This window comes from Trachemys scripta, chromosome 1 (genome assembly GCF_013100865.1).
Source record: "Trachemys scripta elegans isolate TJP31775 chromosome 1, CAS_Tse_1.0, whole genome shotgun sequence".
NCBI lineage: Eukaryota > Metazoa > Chordata > Testudines > Emydidae > Trachemys > Trachemys scripta.
The window spans coordinates 212,517,527-212,524,054 of NC_048298.1; the positions used below are offsets into that span (position 1 = coordinate 212,517,527).

The 6,528-nt window shown below is 42.4% G+C and overlaps 1 long non-coding RNA gene across 1 annotated transcript; it reads right to left on the reverse strand.

Moving 5' to 3' along the window:
• Nucleotides 1-451: 451 nt before the first annotated feature.
• LOC117871253 lies at nucleotides 452-5,877 on the reverse strand. Its single transcript, XR_004644189.1, has 3 exons — nucleotides 5,804-5,877; nucleotides 4,607-4,739; nucleotides 452-2,929 (listed from the first exon to the last, which is right to left on the reverse strand). It is a non-coding gene; the product is annotated as an uncharacterized LOC117871253 (long non-coding RNA).
• Between the last annotated feature and the right edge of the window lie 651 nt (nucleotides 5,878-6,528).

Here is a 6,528-nt window from a genome sequence, read left to right on the forward strand (position 1 = left end):
ATTAGCATATTTTTTATAAAACCATATGGACTGCAACGTCACAGTTGACATCAAACTTAGTTTGCCATTTCAGTGCACCAATGCATAGAACATTCACTGATAGACCTTATCTAAATATCAACATCTGGCCTTTGTAAATTCAGCAACAATAATTTTGAAAAAATGAAGACATTTCCCAGAGGTCTTTTCATTCTTAACATAAATTGTACATGGTTGGGATATTTCCTTCATCACTAACAACACTCACTCACTATAGTATTTACTCACCATGGGCAGGAAAGGGATTGCACATTTATACAATAGCTAGCTCCTAGATAGTACTTTTCATCTATAGATGTCAAGTCTCTTTACAAAGGAAGGGAAGTACCATTACCTCTGTTATACAGATGGGGAAACTCAGGCACAGAAAAGTGAAGTGACTTGCACAAAGTTACCCAGCAGGCCATTGGCAGAGCTGGGAATAGAATCTGGGTCTCCTGCGTCCTAACCCTGTTCCTATCAACTGCATTACAGTGTCTCTCCATTGGATAATGAGACTAGCCAAAGTCACATACAGGACTTTTTTTTAAAAAGGGTCATAAAGCCAACCACTAATAGACAGCTATAAGGAACAAACCCCTCCTTATTCCATGAATGGCCACAATGGGCCAGACTGTCAGGAGAGCTCAGAGCCAGATAGTCAAGAGCTCAGTGTATAGAATTTTCAGAAGTGTCTAAATCCCATTGAAAGGCAGCGGGACATAGAAACCTAATTCACTTAAGTCCTTTAAAAAACTTCCACAAATGGAGACAGATTTTCATATGAGCTCAGCAGTCCCACTGGGACAGCTAGGGCCAGCACAACAGCCCTGGCAGAGCCCCATGATGGATGGTCACCAGACTCATAATCATACCAACCGTTGGATCATATGTGCATCCAAGCCAACTGGGTCTGGGCAGAGTTCAAGCACTATCTCTGGCTCTAGGTCTCTAGAGCATACTCCCGAGTGCCATCTCTCTGTCTGAAATCCTTCCTTGGGACACAACACTCTGCAGTCCAATTGTCTTAAGCCCCAAGACCAGTGGTGAATCTCCCAAGCCTCACCAGTTGCTCAGGCACGCTCCCCCAGAGCTCCACCCTTGTAGGCACTATGGGTTATAGTTTAACTCTTCAGAGATGCACAGCAGGTAAAGCAGGGAACACGGGCTTTGCACAGGGAGTTCTTAAACAAACACATACTTCACTTTTAGACAGCACAAGAAAGTTACAGATCTAGGCAAGACAATAGAACCTGAATGCAAATCCTCAGTCCTCCCAGCTCCTGAGAGTCCCTGGGTCGTGGTCAGTGTCTCTTTGGTAAGGCAAAGCTCCCTTCTCTCCTCCCACCCAACCCTCTAGCTAGCTCTTGTGTTTCTGGATTGGGATGGCTGACCTTACTCAGAGAGCACGTCTCTTTTTAAAAGCAGTCTGAGACACCTTGACTGTTGCTCCTTTATGCTGGGATTTTTCATGCACCAGTGTGGGACTGCTGGCAGAGAGCCCTTACAAGTCACTGCTTCTGCGGACAGAAATTCAATTGTTCTACTAGGGTAGAGCTATTCAATTGTTGATGGTCGTTGATGGCCAGCTCCCCAGGTATCGTCTGTTCTGTTCACTATGTGCCAGATGGCTGAGTAAATTCACAGTGAGTGTTACAACCATAAATCATATTTCACATACAAAAAAGATTTCATGAGTTGACAGAGACAGAGATATTCCCCAAACTGTCACAGCCAGATTTTCAAAAAGAGCTCAATATCCAACATGCTGAGCTCTTTTGAAAATGTGGCCTCCTGGGATTTCTCACACCTTCCTCTGGGACATAAGATGGAAGCCTACACTAGATGGACTATTGGTCAGAGCCAGTATGTGATGCCTGTGTTCTTAGCCATGAGCCACTGGTACTGGAGTGTAAGCCAGAGTCCATATACATAGAAAGCCAGGCATTTGGGGTTTGTCCTCTGTTAATCCTGTGGATCCTAGATTCTGTTTATTTTACACTGTTTCTTCTCCTAGAACCTTATCACTCAAGCCCTAGTTTCCAGAGGGGACAGTGATGAAAAGACCCCTGAAAGTCCAGAATCTGTGAACTATTTTCACATATGTTCTTCCCTTGCATGTCTTTTTACACAGGAAGGGAAGGATCTGAGCCTAGATGTATAGGAAGTAGGGGAGAGCAGCGTTGGTGAGGGTCAGGAAAACACACACATCAGATGGGCTCGCTAACTCACAAGGAGCATGCTTGAGACCTTGCACTTTAATCAATTCAATCCTGCTACTGCTCTTGGTCATAGACAGAGTAGCAAAATTTAACAATTGTTGGCTGCTGGTGTCAGATTTAAATCTGAATGTATTTAACTGAAGATGCTACCAGCCAAGCCCAGTACAGTGTGACACGTAGCATATATGTTCTAATGTTACGGGGCTCAGGCCAGTAAAAACAATCTCTAGGCTCTTTGGAACCAGGACTTTCCCCTCTTAAGTCTTTGCAGTGCCTAGCACAATGGAGACATGAAATTGACTGGGGCATGTAGTGACTACCTCCATGCTAATTAACAATATTAATAAGTGAGGAGGGAAAACTGGTGTGTGTGTGGGGGTCACCTGAAGTATTGTTTCACTTGCTAGCTTTGTTAATGGCAGCCGGGTGTGTGCTCTTTTGAGCGCAGAAGACAAGAAGAAGCTGTTAAATATAACAAGGTCAGAGCAGCATCAATCCAGGTGAGACGGCAGAGACTGCATTTCAAGTAGCACTATCTCTCCTCCATGTCCCTGGCATGCAGAGGGCGTGCACAGGGCACACGATTCCTTGAGATGGCACAGCCTGCTCCTCCTCCTGCACGGTCAGCTCTGTGGCTCATTAAAGATCATGGCCTCAGGTTTTCTCTGTCCCGTCTCACCTTCTTCAGCCTGGAGCACAAGGACACAGAAGTCAGAGTGATTCCTCTGCCTTGTCAAACAGAGGCTATGTCTGAACTGGAGTGCATACTCAATTACTTGACTGTGTACTTGCTCACACATGTTCCCCATACCCACACTGCATGTCCACATATGGTGTACTGGATATGGGTATAATGTGGAGGACACTGTACTCCAACTACACATTGATCAGCACCCAGGTGTGGTCAGCAGACCAGGCGGCTGCTCTCAGAGCAGGATACACGTTCCCCTGTATTGATCAAAAGAGTGCAGCAGAAAGCTGTTCTGACTTTCGCTACTACCGGTGAAAAATGCGGGGACTGGGAAGTTTATAGCCTGGGTAAGAGTCAGGCAGAAAAGGGTTCAGTGCATTGTGGGAATGCGGGTTGCAGGACTATTGCAACTTGAGATTTGGTACATAAACTTTGCTCCTGATCACAGTTCACGCTGGCATGAGCACGGGGCCGTGCCACAGCCTGAGGCGTGTTCTGACCCACACACATCCCCTCCCAGCTTACTCACTCTGTAACTTCGGAGACATGCTTTCAGGATTTAGATGTGGACAATGGGGAGTTTATAGCACACCCCTGCTTACGGGCACATGGACAGTTACTAGTGTAGATGTTGCCAGAGACTGTGGGGTGTTCAGTGAGAACATAGGAGCAGGCTGAGCTCTGTCCAGTCTCTGGTGGTGCTGATGCCTTTGTTGTCAGATATTTGTCCCTTCCATGAGATTGCAGAGTACTCCTGTGGGTGCCAGTTTTGCCAAGGCTGGAACTGTTTCTCTCCTGGCTGCCAGTGACAGACAATTGTTGCAATAAAATGTTGCAGAAATAAGTTTATAAATCCTTTTCTTCAGCATTAAATTTACTTTTTCTTCTTCAGAGTCAATCATCATGGCCCTCCACAATTCCCCAAGTAATGCAAAGGCAGACAAAAAATGGCAATATGATTAATAATGATAGCACTTAAATTGGGGGGAAACAAGGCAGTTACATACATTCATTTGTCAAATACATATATTTTAAGAAAAATAAATATATGGTACATTGTCAGCTGGGCTGTTTAACCCATTTTTAAATAAAAATATGCAATTACAAAACTAGCTGACACAAGTCACAGAGAAATGTGTTAAAGAAACACCACGATGTCACATTAGGCTTTATGGGTTTTCATATTGTTTTTGAGGGGGTGGAAATCATGTAATATAGCAGAGGTTTTCAATAGTACTAATTTTGAACAAATCATTTTGTTCTATACCTACTAACACCGTTTGTTTTCTATTATTTCCTCATATGTTTGAGTGAGAACAAATCCTGTATAAAGGAAACAATTTGTCTTATAAGATGAGTGCAGAAACACTTGCAGTGTGTAACAGCTGCCTTCTGAATTACCCATGTGTTGCTGTCCCAGTAAAGTGCAACAGACTGCTGTCTACTGCCTATAAATAATTTGGCATAAGTTCCTCAGAAGACAGGATACTGGGCTAGATGGACCTTTGGTCTGGTCCCGTAAGGCCACGCTTATGTCTTAGTAGACACTGGATGTCAGCCGTGTTTTGAGTCCTTATGTAATACCATCTACTTATGCTAAACAATCTATTCCACCTTGTATTTAGCTGTTACACTCTGAGTACCTTTCCCAGACTCGAAGAAGAGCTCTGTGTACCTCAAAAGCTTGTCTCTCTCACAAACAGAAGTTTGTTGCTGGTGTTCACTGAGGCAGGCTCCGGCCCACCAGCTAATTGTCCCTTCAGTCTTAGCCGCTTCTGGGAGTTTTGAGGGGCTAGCTCTGAAATGTTCTACAACAAAAAGCAAATTTAACTCAGTGGTGGGCTCTTCCCAAGTCTTCTGGAGGCATTCCTAGCCTTTCCTTCAGGTTTGTTCTCAATCAGTCTCTGATTCGTGCATTGCTTGCACCTTGGGGTCTAACTGCTCCTCTCCAGTGGTTGCTCTGGCTAGCAGGCCCATCTTTCTGCAGCTCGGCAGGTGAAGCTTCCTTCAAGCTGAGAGGCAGAGCTCTGGCCAGTCAGCCCTGAACTGAGCCCTCCTCTCTCTTTTTATTCGCCATTCAGGCTTGGCAGTTGGTCCAGATACAGTGGAGCAAGTATAGCTGGGCCCATAGGCTTTCCTTAACCCTAGTGTGGGGGCTCTCTGCCTCATCACAGGGACCCTCACACACAAAATCCCACCAGGACCTATCTTGTCATTCCTCTTTATCGATGTGGGCACAGTGCTCTCAAAAGGTCTAAAAGAGGTAGAAATATATACAAATTGACCAAGGATATGGTATAACCAGGTAGAGATTAGGTTTAAGAAAGAGTTAAGGGTTGGCTTTGATGATGTTTGAGACATTTAAGTCAATAACAGTGGAAATCTCATGAGTTCAGTTCTTCTTGTGAGAGTTGGGCCAATCTGAACCAGAAAATAGGATTCCCCCAGTTCCGAATTCAAACTCCTTAGAAATCAAAGGATCCAGTTTTGGCCTATCATCTAGTGTTAAGGATTTACAGTCTATTATAATGCACAACACATGTGTGTGCACAGCATTTTCATTATGTTTCTGGGTTATTTTAATATTCTATATGTTGTTCTATTTCATAATATAAGAGACCACATGCTTGCCAACTGTACTTAACAGGGTACATTTTCAGCTTATCAAGGAAGGGAATTCATCAGAGTGATTTTAATTAAAGTGAATTAATTAATTAATTAAGAGGTGACATCACACAGTTGAAACTGCCTGCTGGATAGTACATGGTAGTACCAAAGAAACATTTGAAAGGCTAATAAAATACAATAATAATTATCCTAAGATGCATGTGCAAAAAGTACAAAAGTGGCAAAACATTTATTGCAGACTTACAGATGTCTTCATTTCTAGAAGCTGAAGGTTTCCAGAAACTCATGGACTATGCAGTCTGAATGGAACAAATATCTAGCAGTTAAATTGAAAGAGTAAATATTTTTTTTAAATCCTGGCAAATTCTGCAAATGAGATAAATAAAAAAGAAGGCTTCTGGAGAAGTAGTGGACATCAGTTGACAACTCTGTTCTCATATAATGCCATATACTATGAAAACATAAATCTCTAGATATATCCTACAAAGCATTAAATGTTTGGACCAAGGTTTAACACTAAAACAAACAAACAAGCTAAAAGCATTATTCAAAGATCCTTTATAGTTTCAAAAGCTTTTTGCTAAAGACAAATATGCACAGTGATCAGGTTATGCTACTGCAAAAGGACATGTTCACAGGTTAAAAATACGGAATGAAATATCACATTACAAACAGAAAAATATTTGTATTGTATCAAAGGCACCATAATATTTATCACAATTGGCAGCCAGTCTCCGATTATTTGTTTTGATTCAATTCAGTTCTAGCCCTCCTCTTGTATTTATGTTGGAATACATTTCTTCTTGTTTGCACAAACATTAACTCTATATAAACGTGCGATATTTATCAAGAATTGTTACTGAACATGTGGAGAGAGTGTTCTATTTAAGGTGAAGCATCAGAAATGTCTATATTAACAATATTAACTTTCTATAGAACAAAATTTTAGTTGACCAATGTAAATATAAT